We start from the raw sequence: 26,337 nt of genomic DNA, 5'->3' as shown, positions 1-26,337 counted from the left end.
ACTAGTTTTGATTTTGCTGTGTTTGGTGGAGATGAGGGTAATTTCAGAGAGAAAAAAGACTATGTTTTAGTGGATGTTAAATTCTAGTTCTGTTAGTTAAGGTCTGTATTTATGACAGTTATTGTGTTAACCATGCTTTTGCCCTGATGTTCTGGATGGAAAGAAAATTATCTAGCAACATTTTCACAGATTATAACTACTTATGAAATGTGACACTGCTTGCTTTAAGTCTGCTGCTAATAGCACATGTGCAATGCTGGTGTGACAATTGAGTATAAGTGATAAAATGTATAGCCTATAAAGTGTTTCCCCATTAACATATCTCTGAGCCTGTTCATGAGATCAGATTAGTTTTCCCCCAATGTGAATGACTAGGTGAATATAAAGGAGACCTAACAGCGAGGGACATATGAACCTGGAGTAGGAGCCAGCACCCCAGCATTGAGGGATGGATATTTTGAGCATCATTGCTTTCTATCAAAAGATTTGCAATCGAAAGGGGAAATGATGGAAAATATGCACATATTCAGGTATGGGGGAAGTCAGAAGGCTTATGCATGTTTTAACTTAAATTTTACTGACCAGAGAAGCCTGTTTTACAGACTTTCAGACACGCATCGTGCATCTGCTTTGGCCATTGAGGAAGGAAATGCATTTGAAAGCCAAACGGGAGTAACTGTGGTTCAGACATCCAAGGTAAAACTAGGTGGCCATTGTGTACGTCATTTTAGACACGTTCTTGTATTACTGAAAACTTTAGTTTTCTGGATTGTATTGCAGACCAAGACAAAAACCGCGGGTGGGTGTGGTATTATCTCAGAATGCGGGTACTGCTGGTATTTTGCTTTATTGTCATGATCTCCCCTGTGTTGTGCCTGTTAGACGTCTTACATTTTGTCCTTAGTCTGAGGGAGGAAATCTATTTAAGTACTGAGCAGCAACACGGGCCTCACTGCAAAATGAGTCTAATTCCTGCATCTACAGTGAGATGCCATTGTCGTCCTCCTCTGAACTTCCATGAAAAATCAAACTGGCTAATGTGACTATGTGGGGATGACTGAAAATGGGGGAGAAAGACTCTCACCACCTTCCTGTCTCACACACCAATACATCAGAAGGACTTCAGTTGGTAAACTTACTGTACTGACTGCCCATGAGCCCCCTGGGCTATGCTGCGTGGAGTGGAATAGGCTGGCCTCAGAACACACAAATCCAACTAGTGGGATTAACTGTTTTTTTGTTTAGAAAGACTTAATGGATCCATTCCTAATGGAACCCAACATAATATTGGGTGGCAGACCTGTAACTGTGCTGACTCCTGGCTAGGCCAACAGAATGTTTCTTTTAAAGCTGGGGCCTTCCCCTCCCCATGCGAGTGGCTCTGGGTTTGTGAAAACCAGGGGTGGCCTTACCTTCCTTATAACTGCACAGGGCACTGATGCTATTGACTCCCTCTTGATTGACCTGGTAAGTGCTTGTCTCCAAAATTTGCACACATCCTGGCAAATGACTGTCCTGAGCATACTAGGTCTCTTACTCTTGATGCTCTCTGGCTGCTGCTGTCTGTATTGTATCTGTGGTATCCGGTGGCAGTGCCCCCTACATACCTGACCTCAGGGATATTGTAGAAGGGGGACAGACCAAGATTTTAAGTGTCGTGCAGGGTATGTAGGGGTGGAGTGTATTGTCAGGCCACTCAAGATGGGGGCTCTCTTACTCTCTGTACATCCACTGCTTGACCAGTGCCTTCTTCACCTATACCCTACTCACATGACTGACCTTCCTACATGCTTACCCTAGACCCCAATTAGTGATTGTCCTTATCAAAGGGGTGGTGTGGGGCATGCCACTCTGCTAGCTTCCCTGGTAACTAATGAGCCAACATAACCTAATTTCCCCTATAACTGGCAATCTCCTTTCCCCCCTCACCTGAGAATGAAGACTGCCACCATGTCCTGCCCACTGTGTGCCACACATGGTAGGGTGTCACTCTGGAACCTGGTTTCAAACATGTAGGATTCCCCCATTCATTACACCACTGATGTCTCTGTTGCTGACTCCAGGCTCTTTCTTCAGTCTTAAAGCTGGGCAAATGTAGGTCTTGTAGGCCTGCTGGGTGCAGCCAAACAACATTATGTTAAATATTTTATTGGATTTTCTGCTTAAAATTATAGACCTGAACAACTCTGTACCTAAAATCAAAGTAAGATTTCCATAACTTACTGAACTTTGTCCAAATTCTTCATCCCAGATTTCAAAAGTCCTTCACAATTTAAACTGCCTGGGATAAGAACATTTCAGAAATGATAGCTTCCAGCAGATACTAGAGAGGATGGAGCATGGAAAGTGAATAGACTTTTTCCAAGTGATTCTAGAGGCCAGAACAGGAAGTAACAACAGCTATAAAAATCATGCTGATGTGGGGCAGCCTGGAGAGTAGGACCACTACTCTGCTCTTCTGGGAAAGTCATTTAGCTCTGCTGTGCATCCCCTGCCTCAAGTAGAATGGGGACATGCATACTGACTGCACAGGAAGGCTTTGAGTGATGCCTGGGCATCTGTGTTCAGAGCTAAGCACAAGGAGTACTCAGTGAGTATTAGCACCTTTCCTTCTCTAGCTGATTTCTGCACTCCAAGAACAGGAGCCCAAGGATTCCAGGTCTGCTAGTTTTTCTAGAAGAGGTCGAATTCCAGATTTTATATAAAATCATTGATTTCTAAAAATGTCAGCAAATGTGAAATGTTTCATAAAACATTAAGACTTCAAACCAGGTCTTCTCACAGGCTGCATCTGGCTCACAGGAGCCAGTTTGCATCCCTTTGGTCTATAGTGGTCACAAGTCCAGGGTCACATCAGCCAGGCACACAACTCCTTCTCCTTATTCACACATTTGAGGAAATTCCCACTGACATGGAACCTTGGGCTTACCTACATTGACAATGATGACACTGCCTCCTTTCCACTCCGCTCACTTAGAGAAGCCTGCATTTTATGCTTTAAGCCACAGTTTTGTTTCTTAATTGCATTCATTAACTACAACAAAATATTTCCCACTCAACACAAGGTCTGGATTTTGTACTGGTGACTTTGGTGTGCAATACCTTTGTGAAAGTTCATTCTTTTATTTGACTACTTTGTTGAGCACTGACCATGTGCTAGGTATTATTCCAGGCACTGGGCACCTAGCAGTGAATGGGATGGACATGCCCTGTTCTCAGGAGGACACAGCCTCATAGGGAAACCACACTACAAACAAGTTACCTGACAAATGAGATCACCTCCCACAGAGATACAAAGACAATAAATCAGCCATTTGAAGGTTCAGGCAGAGAAAATGCCAGGCCAAGAACAGCCAGTGCAAAGACCCTGAGGCAGGAAGGGTATGAAGTCCCATGTGGCTGGCAGGAAATGCAGTCAGAGGAGTAAATAGGAACCAGGTCAGGAAGGGCTTGGTCAGTTGAAATTAGAAAGCTGGACTTTATGTCCATCAACAGATGGATGGGTAAGGAAGATGAGTATATATACAATGAAATATTACTCAGCCATAAAAAAGAATGAAATAATGCCATTTGCAGTACCATGGATGGACCTAGAGATTAGCATACTCAATGAAGTAAGTGAGACAGAGAAAAACAAATATCATGATACCACTTATATGTGGAATCTTTAAAAATAATACAAATGAACTTATTTACAAAACAGAAATATATACACAGACATGGAAAACAAATTTATGGTTGACAAAGGGAAAGGGGAAGAGGGATAGATTAAAAGTACGGGATTAAAAGAAACACACCACTAGATATAAATAGATAAACAATAAGATCCTGCTGTATAGCACAGGGAATTATATTCAATATCTTGTAATAACCTATAATGGAAAGGAATCAGAAAGTATGTATAACTGAATCACTTTGCTTTACAGGTGACTAACACAATTGCAAGCCATATATCAGTTAATGGGTTAATATATATAAAATATATAAAGAATTCATACAACTCGATACCAAATAAACAATCCATTTTTTAAAACAAGCAAAAGAACAAAATAGATATTTTTCCAAGGAAGAAATACAAATGGCAAACAGGAACATAAAAAGATGGTCAATATCACTAATCATCAGGGAAATGCAAATAAAAATCACAGTGAGATATCACCTCACGCCTGTTGGAATGGCTATTGTCAAGAAGATAAATGATATCAAGTGTTGAAGAGGATGCAGAGATAAGGGAACCCTTGTTCACTGTTTGGGAGGAATGCAAATTGGCTCAGCCACTATGGAAGACAGTAGGAAGCTTCCTCAAAAAATTAAAAATAGAACTACATATGATCTAGCAATTCTTCATCTGGGTATATATTCAAAGTAAATGAAAACAGGATGTCAAAGAGATATGCACTGCCATGTTCACTGCAACATTATTCACAATAATGAAGATATGGAAACAGCTTAAGTGTTCATCAGTAGATGAATGGACAAAGAAATTATGATATATGATGGAATATTATTCAGCTATGAGAAAGAATAAAATCCTGCCATTTGAGACAACATGGATGGACCATGAAGGCATTATTCTAAGTGAGATATGTCAGATGGGAAAAGACAAATACTGTATTATATCACTTATATGTGGAATCTAAAACAGCCAAACTCATAAAAACAGAGAATAGAGTGGTGGTTACCAGGGACTGGGGAGGGCGTAATTCAGTCTATGTTGATTAAGGGTACAAACATGCAACTAGTAGATAAATGAGTCCTGTAGATCTAATGCACAGCATAGTAATTATAGACAACAATACTGTATTTTAAACTTCAAAGTTGCTAAGAGACTAGATCATAATAATTCCCACCTCAAAAACAGATAATTATGTGACATAATCAAGGTGTTAACTAACACTATGGTGGTAATCATATTACAATATATAAACGTATCAAATCAACATGTACACATTAAACTTACAAAATTCTATATGTCAATTATAACTCAAAAATAAATTGAAAAAATTTTTAAATAAAGGTAAACTGATTTTACTCCTACAGAAAGGCAGAAAATTTCAGATTAGATTTAAAAATACAATTCATCTGTATTCTTCCTATAACAAATTCACTTTAGATACAAAGGCATGAAGAGGTTGAAAGTAAAAGAATGGAAAAAGATAGTTCATGCAAATAGTAATCATAAGAGAGCTGGAATGGCTATATTACTGTCAGAAAAATAGGCTTTAAGTCAAAAAAGATACAAGGGACAAAGAGGACATTAAATATTGATAAAAGGTTCAATCTAACCAGAAAATGTAAGACTTATAAATGTATACACATCTAACAACAGAACTGCAAAGTATATGAAGCAAAAACTGACAGAACTGAAAGGAGAAATAGATAATTCTACGATAGTACAGGTATAACTCAATTTACTGTGTTTTGCTTTATTGTGCTTCATGGATATTGCATTTTTTACAAATTGAAGGTTTGCGGCAAGCCTGAATTGAGCATGTCTATCATTGTCGTTTTTCCAACACCATTTGCTCACTTCATGTCTGTGTCACATTTTGGCAATTCTTGCAATATTTCAAGCTATTTCATTATGACTATATTTGTTATGGTAAATGGTGATCTTTATTGTTACTGTTGAAAAAAGATAATGACTCACTAAAGACTCAGATGATGGTTAGAATTCTTTAGCAATAAAGTATTTTTAATTAATGTATGTACATTGTTTTCTAGACATAATGCTATCACACACTTAATAGACTACAGTATAGTATAAACATAATTTTTTATATGCACTGGGAAACAAAAAATTTATGATATTTGCCTTATTGCAGTGGTCTGGAACCAAACCCACAATATCTCTGAATTGCCTGTAGTTGGAGATTTCAATACCTTCCATTAAATAATGGATAGAACAACCAAATAGAAGATTAATAAGGAAATAGTAGTCTCAAATAAAACTATAAACCGTCAGATTTAACAGACATATACAGAACACTTCACCAAATAGCAGCAGAATAGACATTATTCTCAAGTGCATATTGAACATTCTTCAGTACTGACCATATGTTAGACCACAAAACAAGCTCTAATAAGTTGGGGAAAAGTCATTCTGATCTTTTCTGATCAAAATGGGAAAAAGACAGAAATCAATTACAGAAGGAAAACTGGAAAAGTCACAAATATGTGGAAATTAAACAACACACTCTTAAACAACCAAATGGTCAAAGAAGAAATCACAAGGGATATTAGAAAACATCTTTGAGATGAATAAAAATGAAAACAGAACATACCAGAACTTACCAGATGCAGTGAAGAGGCAGTAATAAGAGGGAAATTGATAGCTGTAAAATCTATATTAAAAAAGAAATCTCAAATCAATAATCTAATGATACACCTTAAGGAACTAGAAAAAGAAGAGCAAATTAAATCCAAAGCTAGCAGAAGGGAGAAAATAACAAAGATTATAGGAAAATAAGGAAATTTTAAAATGATAAAGGAAATCAACAAAAGCAACAGTTGGTTCTTTGAAAAGATCAACAAAATTGACAATGTAAACAAACAAGTGAGCTTGTTGCCCACTATGCTATGGAAAGACCAAGTATTCAGGCAATGGTGTCAAGAGAAGAGATTTTATTGTGGGGCAGTCAAGCAAGGAGACAGGAGGCAATGCTGTGAACTGTCTTCCTGATCAGCTGTTGAGTAAGATATTTATAGTGAAAGTAGAGAGCAAGAGGGGGAGGGGGCTCAGAAATGACTGGGGGAGAGCAATTTGTAAGTTTCAAGAATTCTCTATATAGGCTTGACTGTCCTTCATGCCTCTTCATGGGTCACATGTATAATTTCTGGGGGTTGTATATGTTGCATGTGGTGGATTTTTGGCCTATGATGTCTGAAGTTCACTATCAGTCATCCTAATCTCTGAATGAGCGTGCATGATGCTCAATGGAAAGGGCTTTCAGCAAGTTGTTTCCGTATCTGCAGTTTCCTTGGTACTCTGAAAAACAAGTTTGGTGTTCTTGATGTATCATTTTGTTTCTATTTTTTTCCTACCTTATGGACCTTCAGTGTGTAAGGTACAGGGCATGGTTTCAACAAATCTTTAGTTAGATTGACAAAGATAAATCATTAAAAGGACACAAATTACTAAAATCAGAAGTGAAAATGGGGACACTATGACCAATTTTACAGATATAAAAGAGATTATCATAGAATAGTATGAAATATTGTATGCCAACAAAGTGGACGTAGATGAAGTGAATAAATTCCTAGAAACACACAAACTACTAAAACTGACTCAAAAAGAAATAGAAAATCTGAATAGATCTATAACAAGCAAGGAGATTAATCAGAATTCAGAAACCTCCAAAAAAGAAAAGCCCAGAATCATATAGATTCACTGTTGAATTGTACCAATTATTTAAAGAAGAATTAACACCAATCCTTCTCAGACTCTTCCAAAATACTGAAGAAAAAAAATGTTATAATTCATTCTATGTGGCCCTGATACTGAAGACAAAGACTCAATAAGAAAACTACAGACAAATGTTTTTATGAGTATAGATGTAAAAATTCTCAATAAAATACTAGCAAACTAATACCACAACATATAAAAATGTTTATACACCGTGATCAATTGAGATTTATCCTCTCAATGCTAGGGTGGTTCAACACATAAAAACCAATCAATGTAAAAGAGTACATTAATATAATGAAGGGGAAAAAAGAAACACATGATCATTTTAATTGTTTCAGAAAAAAAACTGACAAAATCCAATACATTTTCCTGGCAAAAATACTAAATAAACTAAGAATAAAAGAGAAATTCTTCAACATGAAAAAGCCATATATGAAAAACCTACAGATAACATCATTCTCAATAGTTAAAGACTAAAATGTTTTCTCCTCAGATCAGGAATAATACAAGGATACCACTTTCACCACTGTATATTAGAAGTTCTAGCAAGAGCAATTAAGCAAGGAAAAGAAATAAATGGTATCCAAATTGTTAAAAAAAGAGGTAAAATTATCTTTCATGACAAATAATATGATCTTATGTGTAGATATCTGGAAAGAATCCACAAAACACTGCTAGAGATAATAAATGAATTCATCAAAGTTGCAGGATACAAAATTAACACTAAAAATCAGTTTTATTTCTATACTTTAGCAATGAACAGTCTGAAAAGAAAATTAAGAAAACTATATCCAATAACATCAAAAAGAATAAAATGCTTAGGAATACATTTAACCAAGGAGGTGAAAGACTTGTACACTGAAAACTATAAGACATATCTGAAAGATTAAAGAAGAGTTAAATAAATGGAAAGATATCCTGTGTTCATGAATTGAGAGACTTACTTAATATTGTAACAGAGAAGAACAAACCTGACTCCATATTGGACCTTTGTGCTGTTGCCTGTGCTTAGTCACGCTGGCTCTGTACCTTTGTAAAAGAATGTTGTCTATAGCCTGAAATATACATAATGGCACTTTCTCAAGGCTTTGCCTCCCAGGCTTGACCTTTAAAGCCATAACACTTTCTTATTCATATAGAGATAAAAAGTTGCAGAGCAGAAAATAACATTTGTCTTGTTGGAGGTTTACAGGAACATCATGAGCAGACCACATCCCCTTCTGGGTGGCACCAAGAAGTCTGCAAAAACAAGCCACAACCCCTCCCCTTTTAGTATAAAAAAAAGCCTGGATTCTAACTCAGGTGAGATTGTTCTTTGGATACTAGTTCACCATCTTCTCAGTCTGCTGGCTTTCCAAATAAAGCCATTATTCCTTGCCCCAACACCTGTCTCTTGACTCACTGGCCTGTCATGCAACAAGCAGTAAGAGCTTGGACTTGGTAACAAGATTGTTAAGATAAAAATACTATCAACGTGATCTACAAAGCATTGCTTATCAAAATTCCAATAGCAGGTTTTTTTCCTTGCATAAATATAAAAGTTAATTCATATGAATTCACCCTAAAATTCACATGGAATTCTAAGGGACCCTGGAGAGCCAAAACAATCTTGAAAAAGAACAAAGTTGGAGGACTTATACATCCTGATTTCAAAGTCACTACAAACCAACCGTAATAAACACAGTGTGGTACCAGCAAAAGGACAGATATACAGACCAATGGAACAGAATAGAAGTACCCAGAATAGAGTAGAGAATAGAATAGAGTACCCAGAAATAAACCCTTACACAAGTAGTCAATTGATTTTTATTTTTTAAATTTTTTGCCTTCTGCACCCAATCACGCTCCTGGGCCACTGCCTCCTCAGCAACTTGTACATCTCCTATCAGACTACTTACCCCTGTCAGACCCACACTGGCTCCCATGGCATAGCAACCAAAATAAGACTGGCCCTTTTTGCCCTTCTCTAGAACCTGCCTATAGTCAATTGATTTTTTTTTTTTACAAGGGTTCCAAGATCACTGAATGAGGAAAGAACAGACTTTTTCAACAAATGATGGCTATATATTCATATGTCAAAGAAATTAATTGGACCCTTACCTTCTACCAAATCAACTGAAAAACAATCAAAGACATAACTATGCATTCATCAAAAACCTATAGAATATACAACACAAACAGTGAACCTTATTGTTATGGGCTGAATTGTGCCCATCCTCCAAATTCATATGTTAAAGTTTTGACCCCCAGTACCTCAGAATGTGAGTGTATTTGGACATAAGGCCTTTAGGGAGGTAATTAAGGTAAAATGAGGACATATAGGTGGGCCCTAATACAATATGCCTGGTGTCCTTATAAGAAAAGATTAGGACACAGGTGTGTGCATTCACAGAGGAACGTTCACAAGAAAAGAAAGGGAGAAGATGGCCATTTACAAGCCAAGGAGAGAAGCCCAAGAATGGAACTTCTAACTTCCAGAACTTAAGCCACCTAGTCTGTATTTGTTATGGCAGCCCTAGCAAAAAAAAAAAAAATACACTTACTATATGTAAGTATGTTTTTTAAAAACTAACCAGAAAGACAGAGGATTCCAGGATGGAATGCAGACTCTGACATATGAATCTTAAGTGTTTTACATATGTATGATATAACCTCATTGAAGAGAGATGAGAAAAAGAGCTGTCATAAGTAAATTTGGAAAAAAATATTTTAACTGGATATTATAACACTAAAGACAAAGGATTTGTACATTAACACTGAATTGCAAATAGTAAATTTGTTTCTTACAGGGTGACAGTTTAGCAATTCTGAAACTACTTTACACATATATTTGGCTTGAAAAATATGTAAATTAATTATAGATAATGGAAATAAGGTTTCTCACTGTCAAATAAAGAAGTTATAAATAAACAGACATTGAGAGAAGGCTAGAATAAACACTATAGTGCTGGATTAAAATCAGCAATGTCAGCATGAACTCACATTAATTTAAATTTAGATAGATGGATGGATAACATTGGTTAGTATACATACATTTATTTCCTAGTTCAGGCTACTAATAGAGTCTAGAAGCTGTGATATTCCAGTGTCAATAAGCATAACCAGTGCTCAGATATTGGTTTCTAAATCCTGTTCTCCTTGGAAAAATGGCTGATCCTAGGGGTAGGGCAAGAAAAATAGATGATCAGCCTGAAGCATCTTGTAGTGCCACAAAGTATAGAAATGCAAAAAAAAAAAAAAATGTATGGAGGATGTCAAAAGGATATAGGAGCCAGCTGAAATCGTTCACAAAGGCCAAAGCTGGGACAATTTGAGTCACAAGATGATTAATGACAGAATTAGATTATAAGCCTAAAATAAATATTCATGATTATATACTGTTATTAATAAATCATTAAATAAAAAATTAATTGGGAAGAAGGAACCAATCTTCCTTTTGAAGAATTCCCAATAATGTGTTTAGATACTATCCCCCTCAGGGAGGTGAAGTTTAACTCTTCTCCCCTTGAGTGTAAAATGGATTTAGTCAAATCGATTCCACTTGCAAAGAATAAAGTATGCACAGAAAGAAATAGTAACTTTACAGTGGCGAAACCTAGCAGACACTACCTTAACCAAGTGATCAATGTTAACATCATGAGTGATGTCAGGTTGATATCCTATACCTTTTATACGCTGTGATGAAAAGGGGATCTTACTTCCATGGTGCTCTTCCTCAAAACTTTATAACCACCATCTGATCATGAGAAAACATCAGACAAACTGAAATTGTGGGACATTCTACAAAATACTTGACTAAATACTTGAGTTAAGAAAAAAATACTTGACTAAAAACTGTCAAAACAAAACAAAATGAAAAGGACATTTGTGGGAAAACTGGTCTTTGGTTTACTTAATAATATTGTATCAATGAGAATTTCTTAGCTTTAACAAATGTACAGTAGTTATGTAAGATGTTAACATTAGGGAAGTTGGTTGAAAGGTATATAGGAACTCTGGACTACCTTTTCAAATTTCTGTAAATCTAAAATTATCCTAATTAAAAAAACAAACTACACTGGCTATATTAATATCAGACAAAGTAGATTTAATATTAAAGAATATTGTCAGGGTAAAGAAGTTTATTTCATAATGATAAAAGTACCAATTAATCCAGAATACATGAAGATCCTAAAGTATTATATATCTAATGAAGCAAAAATTGATAGATCTGCAAATAGGACTAGACAAATCCATATATATAGTCAGAGACTTCAATACTCCTCTCTCAATAATTGATAGAATATGTAGGCAGAAAATTAATAAGAATATAGAACATTTAGACAGTAAATATCAATCAACTAGACCTAATTGACATTCATAGGACACTCCATCTAAAAAGCAGAATACACATTCTTTTCAAGTGCATATGAAACATTTACTAAGATAGACCATATTCTGGGCCATAAAATCATTCTGAAATTTTAAAGGATTCATGCCATACAAATTATGATCTTTAACCGCAATGGAATTGAATTAGAAATCAATAACATGATGATATCTTAAATATCCCCATGTATTTGAAAACAAAATAACAAACTTTTAAATAACCCATAGGTCACAGAAAAAAAATCAAACAGAAAATAGCAGTTCCTAAAGGAAAAGTTATGGCACTAGACACTTCTAATAGAAAAGAAGAAAGGTGTCACATCAATGACTGACCTCAGTTTCTACCTTAAGAAATTACAAAATCTAAGCTGATTAATCAGAATAAAGAGGAAAAGACACAAATTAACAATATCTGGAACAAGAGGTGATGTTACTGCAGATTCTACAGACATTAAAAGGATAATCACATAGTATTATGAACAACTTTATACCAATAAATTTAACTTACATCACACGATAAACCTCTTAAAAGACAAAACTCGGGCTTCCCTGGTGGCGCAGTGGTTGAAAGCCCACCTGCCAATGCAGGGGACACGGGTTCGTGCGCCGGTCCGGGAAGTTCCCACGTGCCACGGAGCGGCTGGGCCCGTGAGCCATGGCCGCTGGGCCTGTGCGTCCGGAGCCTGTGCTCCGCAACGGGAAAGGCCACAGCAGTGAGAGGCCCGCATACCACAAAAGAAAAAAAAAAAGACACAAATTACCAAAATTTACTCAAGAAAAAATTTAAGGTCCAAATAAATTACCTTCATAGTTAAAATCCTTCTCATTAAGAAAACTTCAATCCCATATGGATTCACCGGTGAATTCTACCAAACATTTAAGGAAGAAATAGCATCAATAAACTCTTCCAGAAAATCAGAGAAGGTGGAGTACTTCACAACTCATTCTATGAGGTCAACATTACGCTGATACCAAAAGCAGATAAAGATACAGGAAGAAAAGAAAAGTAGGGCCCAATGTCCCTCCTGGACATAGATATAAACATTCTTAGCAATATTTTAGCAAAATAAATTCAACAATATATAAAACTGATAGTACATCAACATTTATACCAGAAATGGCAAGTTGGTTTAACATTTGAAAATCAATTAGTGCAAATCATCATATTAAAAGACTCAAGGGCTTCCCTGGTGGCGCAGTGGTTGAGGGTCCGCCTGCCGATGCAGGGGACGCGGGTTCGTGCCCTGGTCCGGGAGGATCCCGCATGCCGCGGAGCGGCTGGGCCCGTGAGCCATGGCCGCTGGGCCTGCGCGTCCGGAGCCTGTGCTCCGCAGTGGGAGAGGCCACGGCAGTGAGAGGCCCGCATACCACAAAAAAAAATAAAAAAATAAAAAAAAAATAAAAGACTCAAAAAAACTCCCACATGTTCATTTTAATAGATGCTGAAAAAGCATATGACAAAATCCAAATACATTCCTGATTTTAAAATAAAATGTTTCAGCAAATTAGGAATATAAGGAAATTTCCTCAATCTGATACAGATCATCTATGAAAAGCCCACAGCTAACATCATACTTAATGGGACAGACTGAATGCTTTTCCCCTAAGATCAGGAATGAGACAAATACATCCACTTACATCTTTTCTATTCAACATTGTACTAGATATTCTAGCCAGTTCATTAAGGAAAGGACAAGAAATAAAATTCATCCAGATTGGAAGAGAAGAACTAAAATTGTCTTCGTTTCATAAATGACAATCACCTACATGAAAAAGACTATGGAATCTACAAAAAACAAAAACAGTACTAGAACTTAGCAATGTCATGTGGGACACAAGATTACTATTTTAAAAATCAATTGTATAGACTAGCAACAAATAATTGGAAAGTGAAATTAAAAATGGGACAATTTACAATAGCATAAAAAGTATGAAATGCATAGGGATGTATCTGGCAAAAGATGCATAAGACCTGTAAACTGCAGACTAATGCCAAGAGAAATTTAAGATTTAAGTAAATAAAGAGATATACTGTTTTCATGATTAGGAAGACTCATTATTGTTAAGATGTCAATTTTCCCCAATTTATTTATAGGTTCAGTGCAATCATAATCAAAATCCCAACAGTTTTTTGTGGGATTTGACAAGCTAATTTTAAAATGGATATAGAAATGTAGAATAGCCAAAGAACAAATTTGCAGGATCAACACTATCTGACTTCAAGGTTTACACTAATGCAAAAACATAGTACGGTATGGGCATGAAGAGAGACAGATGCATAAATGAAACAAACAGAACAGAGTCCAGAAAAAAAGCTCACACATATAAGAGCAATTGCTTTTTAACAAAGCTGTAAAGGCAATTCAGTGTAGAAAGGATAACCTTTGCCACAAATGGTACAGGAACAAGTGAATATCCATAAGGCAAAAAAAATTTTTTTTTAAGAATTTCCATCTATACTTCACACCACATATGAAAATTAACTTAAAATGGACCATAGACCTAAATTTAAAACCTAAAATTACAAAACTTCTAGAAGAAACATAGGAGTAAATCTTTGTTGCCTTAATTTAGACCAGGTTTGAGGAGGTATGGGCTACTGACCAAATATAGCTATGGCCTGTTTTTGTACAGTCTGTGAGCAAAGAATTGTTCTTACATTATTAAAGGGTTGTAAAAGCAAATAAAAACAAAACAAAAATGAAAAAAAATGCAACATGTAACAGACACAACACTGTATATGTGGCCCTTTACAAAAATATTTTCCAACCACTGGGTTAGACGTGACACCAAAATCATAATCCAAAATAAAAGTCAAAAACAAGGAGAAGTTTGTTTGCCAATCACCCACCTGACAAAGGACTTGTATCTGGAATGTATGAGAAAATCTCAAATCTCAGTAGTAAGAAAACAAGCAGCTCAATAAAACCAGGCAAAAGATTTGAAAATACACTTTCCTGAAGAAGACACTTGGATGGCAAATAAGCACACTAAAACATGCACAGTATTAGTTAATAGGGAAATATAAATTAAATCCAGGATGAGCTACTACTAAAATGTCTAAAAACAAGAAACAAAAAAACCAACAATACCAAGTGCTGGCTAGGATGTAGAGCACATGGAGCTCTCACATGTTGTTTGTGGAGATGCAAAATGGTACAGCCACTCTGAAGTATTTGGCAGTTTCCTATAAAATTAAATATACCCCAGCCATACATCATGATCCAACCATTCCACTCCTTGATATTGATCCAGACATATATCCACATAAAGACATATATAAACATCAATAGTAGTTTTATTTGTAATAGTCAGGAGCTGGAAAGGACCCAAATATCCATCAAGAGGGTAATCGATAAACAAACTGTGGTATATGTATACAGTGGACTACTACTCAGACAATAAGAATACTACTGATTCATGCTATAACATGAATTAATCTCAAAAGAATTTTGTCAAGTATAAAAAGGCTGATTAAGTGGTTCCTAATGTACAGTTCTATTTATATAAAATTCTAGAAAATGCAAACCAACCTATAGAGACTGAGATCAGATCATTAGTTGCCTGAGGATGGTGGTGTGGGAAATATGGGTGAAAAGGAGAGATTACAATGGGGTACAAGAAATACTTGGGGGATGTTACATTTATGTTCTTGATTGTGATCAATTCATGTGTGTATAGCTATGTCAAAAGTTATCTAATTGTAATGTCAATCAAATCCTTTCTATTGTATGTCAATCATTCCTTTAAAAAGCTGTTAAAAATAATAGCATGGAACTATGAGGACTCAATGAGCTATTTCTTATAAATCACTAAAAATGTTACTGAATTAAGACGTAGGGACCCTACTCAGGCCCTAGCCCAGCCGAGGCTCTCTGCCTTGACAGGGGAGGGTTCTTTTTCCGTTCAGGGTCAAGCAGCCAAATAATGAAACCAAAGCTGAGATCAGCATAGCACAAGCTTTATTCAGTGGCCAAAGAATGGAGAAGTGGGAACTAAGTTCACAGATCAACTTCTCACCCACCTGGTGAAAGATATTTAGTTTTAAATAGTAAAGACAAAGGGAGGAGGAGTGTAGCTAATGATAGGGAGGCACGTGAATTAGTCTACTGGGGAAGAGGCAGGGCTTTTTCGAAGGACTCGGGAGCCACCCGCTTTTTATCTTTTTTTGGTCCTTAGTGTCCAGTCATGGCCGCCGGTAGTTGTGTCATTTAATATGCTCATATAGTAAAATCAACATATAATGAGACTTAGGGTCTTTTGGAGGTCAGATTCATTGCCATCTTGGTCTCAGCTGGTTCCATCTGGGTTTTTTTGTTTGTAGTTTCCTTTCTTATCTCTGGACCCTTTAACTTAAAGATTTATGTTTACTCCTGCTAAAAGTGAGTGTTGGCAAGTTGTGAGCAAGGACACTCCTGCTAAAGGTGAGGGTTGATGGTTTTAAGCAAAGACCTGGAGCAGCTCTGGCAACAAAATCACATTAAAAAGTGCTCAAATGATATAAATTATTTTCCTAGAAATTTTAAATTTTATGTCAGTAAAACTAGTTTTTTCATGTACTCAGACTTACATCATGCTTAAAAAGATCTTCTGTACTCTTGATGATAAAATGATGCAATTATATTTTATTCTAGTACTTCTCTGGTTTTATTTTTACTCATAAGTCTTTGATCTATCTTGAAATTCTTCATATAGGAGTGAGGTAAAAATTTATTTCATTTTTTTCTAAATGTTTAACTAATTTTCATTAGGAACTTTGTTAATTAATTGGCTATTTCCTCTACTGACTATATTTGCCATCTTCATCATATAATAAATTCTCTGTTTTATTAAATGTTATTTCATGGAATAACATCAATTTTTTTGAACTAGAACCACAGTTCTAATTACAACTTTACTTATAGTGTTAAATCTCTACAATGTTTAAATATGTTAAAGCTCAAGTATTCTATCTATCAACCTATTAGTTTGCTAGGGCTGCCATAACAAATACTACAGACTGTTGGTTTAAACAACAGAAGTATATTTTCTAACAGGTCTGGAAGCTAGAAGTTCGAGGTCAATGTTTCAGCAGGGTTAATTTCATTCTGAGGCTTCTCTCCTGGTTAGTAGAAGGCCAACTGCCCATTTTATCTTTACATGGTCTTTCCTCTGCATGTGCACAAATCTGTGTCCTAATCTCCTTTTATTGTAAGGACACCAGTCATATTGTGTTAGGGCCCACCCATATGTGCTCATTTTACCTTAGTTACCTCCCATAGAGTTAATTAACACATCCATAACTTCACTTCTCTTTCTTTCATTCTTTCTCTTTATGGTGAGAACATTTAAGAAATTTCAATTATTTTCACTTTCACCGATTTCTGCTCTTGTCTGTATTGTGCCTCTTTTCTGCTTGCACTGCTTTTCCTAGCTTTTTCAGATGGAAGCTTAGCTTATTGCTTTTAGATCTTTCTTTTTTACCAAAAGTATTCAATGCTCTCTAAGCACTGCTTAAGCTGAATCTCACAAATTTTGATATGCTGTGTTTTCACTTTCCTTTAGTTCAAAATAGTTTAAAATTTCCTTTGACGTTTCTTCATTGACTCATGGGTTATTTGGTAATGTCATGTGTAGTTTCCAAATATTTAGAGGATTTTGCTGATATCTTTGTTATTGGTTCCTAGTTCAACCCCTTTCCAAATTTCTATATTTCTCCTATCAGTTCTATAAGATATTGCCTCATATATTTTCAAACTCTATTATTTGTGCATACATATGTAGGTTTGTTTTGTCCTCTTGGAGATCTGATCACTTTATCCTTATGTAATGTTCTTCTTTACACCTGATAACATTCCTCCTTCAGACATCTACTTTGTCTGAAATTACTATTGCTACTCCAGCTTTCTTTTGATTAGTGCTTGCATGATACCTCTTTCTTCATAGTTTTAACTAACCTGTGTTTTTATTTAAAGTGGGTTTGTTGTAGACAGCATACACTTGGGTCTCACTTTTTTTAATCTAATCTAAAAATCTCTCTCTTTTAACTAGTTTGTTTAGATCTTTCATATCTAGTGATGATATAAGTAGATTAAAGTCTATCACTTGCTATATTTTATTCCATTTGTCCTTTGCTTCTTTTCCTCTTTTTCTGCCGTATCTTGGATTAAGTATTTTCTGGTTATTTCATTTTATTTTCTCTATTGATATTATTTATATATCCTTTTTTAAAAAACTGTAAAAAATACAAACACATGGAAGCTAAGCAATGTGCTACTAAATAACCAAGAGATCACTGAATAAATCAAAGAGGAAATCAAAACATATCTAGAAACAAATGACAATGAAAACATGATGACCCAAAACCTAGGGGATGAGGCAAAAGCAGTTCTAAGTGGGAAGTTTATACCAATACAATCCCACCTCAAGAAAAAAGAAACATCTCATATAAACAACCTAACCTTACACCTAAAGCAATTAGAGAAAGAAGAACAAAAAATCCCCAGAGTTAGCAGAACAAAAGAAATCATAAAGCTCAGATCAGAAATAAATGAAAAAGAAATGAAGGAAACAATAACAAAGATCAATAAAACTAAAAACTGGTTCTTTGAGAAGATAAACAAAAATGATAAACCATTAGTCAGACTCATCAGGAAAAAAAAGGGAGAAGACTCAAATCAGCAGAATTAGAAATGAAAAAAAGTAACAACAGACACTGCAGAAATACAAAGGATCATGAGAGATTACTACAAGCAACTCTATGCCAATAAAAGAGACAACCTGGAAGAAATGGACAAATTCTTAGAAAAGCACAACCTTCCCAGACTGAACCAAGAAGAAATAGAAAATATAGATAGACCAATCACAAGCACTGAAATTGAGACTGTGATTAAAAATCTTCCAACAAACAAAAGCCCAGGCCCAGATGGCCTCACCAGTGAATTCTATCATTTAGAGAAGAGCTAACACCTATCCTTCTCAAAATCTTCCAAAAGATAGCAGAGGGAGGAACACTCCCAAACTCATTCTATGAGGCCACCATCACCCTGATACCAAAACCTGACAAAGATGTCATAAAGAAAGAAAACTATAGGTCAATATCACTGATGAACATAGATGCAAAAATCCTCAACAAAATACTCGCAAACAGAATCCAACAGCACATTAAAAGGGTAATACACTGTTATCAAGTGGGGTTTATCCCAGGAATGCAAGGACTTTTCAATATGTGCAAATCAATCAATGTGATAAACCATATTAACAAATTGAAGGAGAAAAACCATATGATCATCTGAATAGATGCAGAAAAAGCTTTTCACAAAATTCAACACCCATTTGAGATAAAAACCCTGCAGAAAGTAGGCATGGAGGTAACTTACCTCAACATAATAAAGGTCATATATGACGAACTCACAGCCAACATCATTCTCAATGGTGGAAAACTGAAACCATTTCCTCTAAAATCAGGAACAAGACAAGGTTGTCCACTCTTACCACTATTATTCAACATAGTTTTGGAACTTCGAGCCACAGCAATCAGAGAAGAAAAAGAAATAAAAGGAATCCAAATCAGAAAAGAAGTAAAGCTGTCACTATTTGCAGATGACATGATACTATACATAGAGAATACTAAGAATGCTACCAGAAAACTACTAATCAATGAATTTGGTAAAGTAGCAGGATACAAAATTAATGCACAGAAATCTCTGGCATTCTTATACACTAATGATGAAAAATCTGAAAGAGAAATTAAGGAAACACTCCCTTTACCATGCAACAAAAAGAATAAAGTATCTAGGAATAAACCTACCTAAGGAGACAAAAGACCTGTATGTAGAAAATTATAATACACTGATGAAAGAAATTAAAGATGATACAAACAGATGGAGAGATATACCATGTTCTTGGATTGGAAGAATTAACATTGTGAAAATGACTCTATTACCCAAAGCAATCTACAGATTCAATGCAATCCCTATCAAACTACCACTGGCATTTTTCACAGAACTAGAACAAAAAATTTCACAATTTGTATGGAAACACAAAAGACCCCGAATAGCCATAGCAATCTTGACAATGAAAAATGGAGCTGAAGGAATCAGGCTCCCTGACTTAAGACTATACTACAAAGCTACAGTAATCAAGACAGTATGGTACTGGCACACAAACAGAAATATAGATCAATGGAACAGTAAAGAAAGCCCAGAGATAAACCCACACACATATGGTCACCTCATTTTTGATAAAGGAGGCAAGAATATACAGTGGAGAAAAGACAGCCTCTTCAATAAGTGGTGCTGGGAAAACTGGACAGCTACCTGTAGAAGTATGAAATTAGAACACTCCCTAACACCATACACAAAAATAAACTCAAAATGGGTTAAAGACCTACATGTAAGGCCAGACACTATCAAACTCTTAGAGGAAAACATAGGCAGAACACTCTATGACATCGATCACAGCAAGATTCTTTTTGACCCATCTCCTAGAGGAATGGAAATAAAAACAGAAATAAACAAATGGGACCTAATGAAACTTAAAAACTTTTGCACAGCAAAGGATACCATAAACAAGACCAAAAGACAACCCTCAGAGTGGGAGAAAATATTTTCAAATGAGGCAACTGACAAAGGATTAATATCCAAAATTTATAAGCAACTCATGCAGCTCAATAACAAAAAAACAAACAACCCAATCCAAAAATGGGCAGAAGAACTAAATAGACATTTCTCCAAAGAAAATATACAGATTACTAACAAACACATGAAAGAATTCTCAACATCGTTAATCATTAGAGAAATGCAAATCAAAACTACAATGAGATATCATCTCACACCAGTCAGAATAGCCATCATCAAAAACTCTAGAAACAATAAATGCTGGAGAGGGTGTGGAGAAAAGGGAACCCTCTTGCACTGTTGGTGGGAATGTAAATTGATACAGCCACTAGGGAGAACAGTATGGAGGTTCCTTAAAAAACTACAAATAGAACTACCATACGACCCCGCAATCCCACTACTTGGCATATACCCTGAGAAAACCATAATTCAAAGAGTCATGTACCACAGTGTTCATTGCTGCTCTATTTACAATAGCCAGGACATGGAAGCAACATAAGTGTCCACCAACAGACGAATGGATAAAGAAGATGTGGCACATATATACAATGGAGTATTACTCAGCCATAAAAAGAAATGAAATTGAGTTTTGTAGTGCGGTGGATGGACCTGGAGTCTGTCATACAGAGTGAAGTAAGTCAGAAGGAGAAAAACAAATACCATACACTAACACATATATATAGAATCTAAGAAAAAAAATGTCATGAAGATACTAGGGGTAGGATGGGAATAAAACACAGACCTACTGGAGCATGGACTTGAGGATGTGGGGAGGGGGAAGGGTAAGCTGTGATGAAGTGAGAGAGTGACACGGACATATATACACTATCAAATGTAAAGTAGATGGCTAGTAGGAAGCAGCCACATAGCACAGCTTGGTGCTTTGTGACCACCTAGAGGGGTGGGATATGGAGGGTGGGAGGGAGGGAGACGCAAGAGGGAAGAGATATGGGAACATATGTATATGTATAACTGATTCACTTTGTTGTAAAGCAGAAACTAACACACCATTGTAAAACAGTTATACTCCAATAAAGATGTTAAAAAAAAGAAAGTAAATTCTATTGATATTGGGTATTTTTAAAATAAGAAAGAAATACTACACAATAATTTAAAGAATTATCGATACACAGACCATAATAAATTAATCTCATAAATAATATGTTGAGGGAGAGAAGTGAGACACAAAAAAGTACATACTGTAAGATTCCATTTATATGAAGTTTTAGAACTGGCAAAACTAATTTACAGCAAAAGATATCAGAACAGTGGTTGCTTCTGGGTGGGTGGTTTTGAGTGGGAAGTAGTTTGAGGGAACTTTCTGGGATAATGAGAATGTTCCATGTTTTATTTGGGGTCAAATAAATTCATCAAAATTGACAAAAATGTACACTTAAAAATCTGCATTTTAAAAAGAGAATAAATAAAAAGACAAGAAGTATCATTAACATGACTGTTTCAAGTTGCTGTTTTGGCCAGTTTGTGATATTGTGATTTATAAGAAATATATGTATGATCTTCAACCAGTTTCTGGCACAGAGCTCCCCAAACCCTTGGGATTTCCTAAGTGGTAAGAGTGATAAAGATGTCTTTTGATATTCATAACGAGCTCTTTTCAACCACACCAGACATTATGTTAATGAAATAACTTTTGGAAAACACCTAAGGTTGGGGGCAGGTTGCCAGGGAACAAACCATGTTATTAGAGGGTTGAAGTAGCCCCATCCCCTCTCCCCAATATCAGGGGAGGGAAGAGGGACTGGAGAGCTGGAGTTTGAGTTCAATCATCAATGACCAATGATTTAATCAATCATGCCTATGTAATGAAGCCTCTATAAAATCTCAAAATGACTGGGGTTCAGAGAGTCCAGGTTGGTGAACTTGTGGAGGTGTTGAGAGAGAGGTGCTCAGAGAGAGCAAGAAAACTCTGCATCATTTCCCCATACCTTGTCCTATGCATCTCTTCCATTGGGCTGTTTCTGTATTATATCCTTTTATAGTAAACTGGTGATTTTGTAAGTAAAATGTTTTCCTGAATTCTGTGAGCTGCTCTAGAAAATTAATCAGACTTGAGGAGGGGGGTGCATAAACCTCTGATTTATAGCCAGTAGGTCTGAGTCACAGGTAACAACCTGAACTTGAGATTGGTGTCTGAAGTGGGGGTGGGATTTGGGGTGGTGGATAGTCTGTGGGACTGAAGCCTTAACTTGTGGCATCTGATATCGTCTCCAGGTAAACTGTGTCACAATTGAGTTAACAGCTTGGTGGTGTTAGAAAAAATACAGGTTGGACATTTAATGTGCCCTCCTGTGGATGAATATGGAGCAGAGCTGAAGACAAAGTTGACATCAGTGAGTAAGCCCATTAAGTTTCTCTGGTTGGCATCCATTTTGAAATATTTTTCACATCATCTCTTGCAGAACGGTGCTTGCTTAAAAAAAAAAAAAAGTGTGTGTGTGTGTGTGTGTGTGTGTGTGTGTGTGTGTGCCATTTCAATCATTCAGTATTTACTTTACCAGAGCCCTAATTGTATTGTTCTCACCATACACTCTTTCTCAAAAGCAGTACATTATTTGACAGTTTGTTGACTAGATGAGAAGGGACAGTTAAACTACCACGACCCTCAAATTGTTGAAGTATCTGGTCTCAGAGCCTGCTAAGGGCCTATATACCCCATTTCTAACAGAAATGTGACTAAAGACAGGGAAGCCCCAAGTGTGGGGTCTTTCATTAATCAGAAAAGAAGTCTTTTCAGTAGAAAAGGAAAGAAGTCTTTTCACTAAAAAAGACTTGTTTCAGTAGTCCTAGACTGTGGTACTCCAGAGAGTTTGACACCATTGGGCACTGCACCATTTTAAGAGTCCTCTGGTGAGTGGGAAGAGGGTTATTTGAAGGGAATGAAAAGAGAAGAGAACCTTCCTTGCTCAGAAGACACAAATGGAAATCGTGGCCTAGACATTCATTCCCTTACAACTATCAGTAACTATGCACTCCTGGGAAAGTCTTAATTATCCACAGGTATCTGCAAACTCTAGATAAACTCATAAAGAGGTACATCAGCATGTACAGAATATTTACAGCAGCATTTTTCTCCAAGAAATTTTATTGTGGTAAAATACACATAAAATTTACCGTCTTAACCATTTTCAAGTGTACATTTCAGTGGTATTAAATATATCCACAGTGTTGTGCAACCATCACCACCATCCATCTCCAGAACTCTTCATGTTGTAAATCTAAAACTCTGTACCAATTAAACAATAACTCCCCACAGCACCTCCCCCCAGCCCCAGGCAACCACCATTCTGCTTTCTGTTTCCATGTTTCTGACTATTCAAAGTACCTCATATAAGTAGAATAATAGAGTATTTGTCTTTCTGTGACTGGTTTATTATGGCAGCATGTTTTTTAAAGCTACTATTACTCTTACTTGAAAATGAAAAACAAACAAACTTGAGATAGTCTATCATGAGCCATTTGATTAATGAGAGAGAAAGGATTTTGTTTAACTTTGTTTTCTGTTTCATGTTTCTTGTTCTGCTTCTCTTCTCTGGCCTTCTCGTATGTTACTTAAACATTTTTTAGACTTCCACCTTGATGTATATACTCTTCTTCAGTATATCATTTTGTATAATTTTTTAGTGGTTGCTCTAGGTATACACACATAACTTAGCAAAGTACAGAAACCTTAATTTCACTGAGGTCCCTCTGTCTCCCCACTTTTTAAAATATAATTGTCTTAAGTCTTTCCTCTGTATACACTGGGCACCAATGGTGCTATCATTTTTGCTTCAACCATCACTTATGTTTCAAGAAACTCATAGGTAGGAGAGTCTATTTTAATTATCCCTATTTTTACCCATTCTGATGTTCTTTTTTTTTTCTCTCTGCAGTTCCAAGCCTTCTTCTGTTATCATTTACTTTGTTTCGAATACTTCCTTTAGTTATTCTTTAAGGGTAGTTCTGCTAGCAATGAATATTCTTGGTTATCCTTTGTCTGAGAATGTCTTTAATTCCCTTTTACTCCTGAATTGTATTTTCACCAGATATAGAATTCATGGTTGACAGTTCCTTTTCTTTCCACTTGAGAAAAACATGCTGCTCCCTTTGGCTTCCACGGTTCAGATGGGTGGGGGGTGGTTTCCCACTGGTGTTTGGTTACAGTAAGGTGGGTATTACCAAAAAAGTTCTCTATGTTAGGCCACCTTTTTCCCAGTTTCAACTAAGGGAAATAGGCTTGTCTTAGAGTTTTTTGTTTTTTTTTTTTTCTTGTCTGGGTCTGTTGTCTTTTCTGGCTTGGAAGCTTCTGCAACACCTTAGCTGAGAGATACGGGAGGTGATAAGGAAAACAAGAGAATTTACCACATGTCCTTCCCTGGCTCTAAAGTTCTCAGTTTGCCTTCTTCCTTCTACATTTCAAAGTCTTCCTGTGCTTGTTTGTTGTGTTATGTCCATGGATTTTTAATTGTAAAAGGGATGACATGGGAGGAATGGGGCTACTCCGTTTTGGGTCAAACCCCAGGTACAGAGTTTTCCTCAACATTTTATTGTGAAAATTTTCAAATACAAAGTAAAGTTGAAAGAATTTTACAGTGAACGCCCATATACCATCACCTAGGTTCTACCAATAACATATTACTAAATTTGTTTTATCACAGTTCCTAAAAGATAAAACTTGGAAACAACACAAATGTCCATTGACGGTATAATAGGTAAAGCTACCTGCAATAATGGGGATAAATCTGACAAAATGTTCGGAGAACAAAGCACACAAAAAAATACGATTATATAACTCTATTTTATAAAGTTAAAAACAAGTAAAACTATTAGGTAAGGATGTATGAGTAGGTAGTAAAACCATAAAGAAAAGCAAAAAAAGGTCTATCTCAAAAGTCATGATAATAGCTGATTAGTGATTAGGAAGAAGGTACTGAGTGTTAGTAGGGCACTACCTTTCAAGTTCGGTAGATGTTTACAGGGTCATCTCTTTATAATCATGTGTTACACTGGATTATATGTTCTAATTGGCTTTCTGTATATATATTTCACATTTTTAAAAGTATGAGAAATATGATTCTATTTTTGTTTCATACACACAAATGTGTGTATGCACATACAACAGCATATATGAATAACATATAAGCATGTAATCAATGTTTCTGTTGGATTTATTTCTTGATTACATGTTTCTTCATTCCATATACTGTGTGTAAATTTTTTTAACAATGAATGCATTATTTTCATAGACAAGATAAACAACAAACATTTTTCTCTTTAAAAAATTGTGCATATACAGTATTTCAAAATGATACCAAAATTTTTAACATTTCAATAGGAAATGGTCAAAGTACACATACAGGCAATTAATATATCTGAATGGTTCAATAAATATGATATTAAATTTAATTTCAAATTAAATATAAAAATTGTGCTCTATTAAATAAAAAAGAGCATTTTTTTAATCGTTAACAAGAAAAAAACCCAGAGTGGGCATGGGTGTCAGAAACTGTTTATGGAAATATAAATTGTAGAATCTTCCTGGAAGGCAACTATGCAATGTACTTAGAATTCTACCAGTCCTTGATCCAGCAATTCAACTTCAGGGAATTTAAACTAAGAAAATAATTTTCAAAGATATAGCTACAAGGATATTAATGGAGAAAAAAACTAGAAAAATATAACTAACAGTAGGGGTAAAAATGTTAGGTAAATACATTTAAATAAATAAGTTTAAATATGTTTAACAAAAAAGTTTATTTAAATGCAATGAAATGTACTGAAGTCACTGAAAACACTACTGATTGGCAAGTTCAAATATTCAAGGCATATTCTTAAGTGGGGAAAAATACCCACACATAATTGTAACCAACATAGGTTACAATTGCTATCTGCAATATTCCATTTTGTTAAAAACAGATTGGTGTGACTATCAGAGAGATTGATATGGAGTTCAAAGGGCTGCTA

Source organism: Kogia breviceps, chromosome 4 (genome assembly GCF_026419965.1).
Source record: "Kogia breviceps isolate mKogBre1 chromosome 4, mKogBre1 haplotype 1, whole genome shotgun sequence".
Lineage (NCBI taxonomy): Eukaryota > Metazoa > Chordata > Mammalia > Artiodactyla > Physeteridae > Kogia > Kogia breviceps.
Note: the sequence above shows the minus strand (reverse complement) of the source record.